Here is a 2,339-nt window from a genome sequence, read left to right as displayed (position 1 = left end):
AAAAAAAAAAATTGTTTTTTTCATTTGGTCAGATATTTTATCAATATATTAATGTATATTATGACGTAATAATTTTATTTTATATCACTTATTATTATTATTATTATTATTAATGATACGCACGCACGCACGCACACACGTGCATACACCTTAAGGGAAAAATTATTATTATTTATGTAAAATCTCGATAAATTTTTTAAAGATTTTAACAATTAAACGGAATAATAATAATGATAGTGTTAAAAAAATAAAAATGGCCGAAACGATAATAATAATAATAATAATAATAATAATAACATTTAGACAATTTTTTTTTGTATATATAAATAAGGAAATACTTTTTCTTTTTCTTTTTTTTTTTTTTTTTTATTTTTACATAAATGGAAAAAAAAAGGAAAAGGAAGTAGATGAGATAAATTGTTGATATTTTAGCAGTATGTGGTCGGGGGGAAAATGAGGGGAAAATTTGACGTGGCAAAAGAAAAAAAAAAAAGAAAATTTTATTTTTTAATAATAATTTATGATTTTTTTTTTTTGGTTTTGATGTATATGCGTATGTGTGAGTATGTGCTCGCGTGCGCGTGCTTTTATAATTTAAACGAAAGATGATAGATGACTGTAAATGACTGAAAGGAAAAAAAAAAAAGGAAAAAAAAAGGAAAAAAAAGGAAAATTGTTGTTACTGAGAAAGATTTACCAGCGTGAGCGAAGTGGTTTCCTGGTGTGGCACACGATTTTTCTTTTTTTTTTTTTTTTAAAGGAATATGACCCATTTAAAAATGTTAAGAAACGCATAAAACAAGAAAAAAAAAGAAAATTGTTTGTCGAATTTTTAACAAACACTAAAAATCTCGTAATAATAATAATAATATCATTGTTATTCGAGAGTTTATTAATGAAGAATCGAGGAGAGAAACCTGGAATAAATGCGTTGAAAAATTTCCCACGTTTACACGAAATCTTGTCGTGTTTTTAAAATTATAATAATAATAATAATAATAATAATAATGATGATAATACGTTAGGAAGATTCGGGTAGAAACCTGGAAATCAAAAAATTTTCAAAAAAAAAAATAAATCCAAAGAGTTCATGGAAGTTTACGTGTTCGAAAATGAAAATGATAGTTGTACGTTTTTTAAAATTTTTTCCCGCCAAAATTTTTCCCGCTAAATTTTTCCTTTCGGTTCTGACGTATACATTTAATAATTTTCTTTTCCCACGTTCATCGGCCCATTCGCATAAATTTTTCCTCTTCGAAAGAAATAAAAACAAATTCTATCGTTCGCCATGTTTTCATCAAAAAATTTTTTTTTTTTATAATTAACTTTTATTATTATCATCATCATTATCATTATCATTATTATTATTATTATTATTATTATTATTATTATTATTATTATTGTTATTATTATTATTGTAAATTACAAATTTAAATGGAAAATGTGGAACAAGTAAAAAATTCTTTTAAATTTATGCCTCGAATTTTTAATAAGGTTCAGTAATAATAATAATATTAAATGTTAAAATTAAAATATGTATGTGTATATGTGTAAAATAATAATAATAATAATAATAATAATAATAATAATTTAGACTAATTATTATCATTATTATTATTAAAATAAAATAAAAAAACATGGTTCGCCTATTGAAAATTTTAAAAATAATAATTTATTTTTTAAAAAAAAATCGTGTAAAAATTTTATATTAAACGCGGCGTTCAACTCATAATAAATAATAATGATAATGATAATAATAATAATAATGATAATAGAACGGTAATTTTATTTTGAAAATAAACGTATCGAATCGTTTTAACGACGGGGCGGGGGGAGGGATAGAGGAAGAACAAGGAGGAGGAGGTTAATAAAATAACGATACATATTTAATTTATATATATGTATTATAAATAAATAAATAATTAATTAATTATTTATTTATAAAAAATTAAATATATTTAATAAATTTTTTTTTTGACCTTTGAACGATGACGTCATCGTCGTTTTTTTTTCTCCTTTTGAAATTCGTGGAAATCTGAAATTTTAAGAAGGAGAAAAAAAAAAGAAAAAATTGAAATGAATAATTTTCCGGGAATGAATTAAATTAATTTTTGAAGGTGAATAACAACAGCAGAGGTGATGGTGGTGGCCGTGGTGATGGTGATGGTGGTGGTGGTGGCGGTGACGGTGGTGGTGGTGGTGGCAACAACCAAAAAAAAAAAATCGCAACAAGATAAGTAAAATATAGGTAATAAAAAAAATAATAATGATAATAATATTCCGGTTGTTGAATTATTAAATAGTTTATATAACATATATAGGAGACAAATTGGAGAGAA

Source organism: Pediculus humanus, genomic scaffold, assembly GCF_000006295.1.
Source record: "Pediculus humanus corporis 1103172108322 genomic scaffold, whole genome shotgun sequence".
NCBI lineage: Eukaryota > Metazoa > Arthropoda > Insecta > Psocodea > Pediculidae > Pediculus > Pediculus humanus.
Note: the sequence above shows the minus strand (reverse complement) of the source record.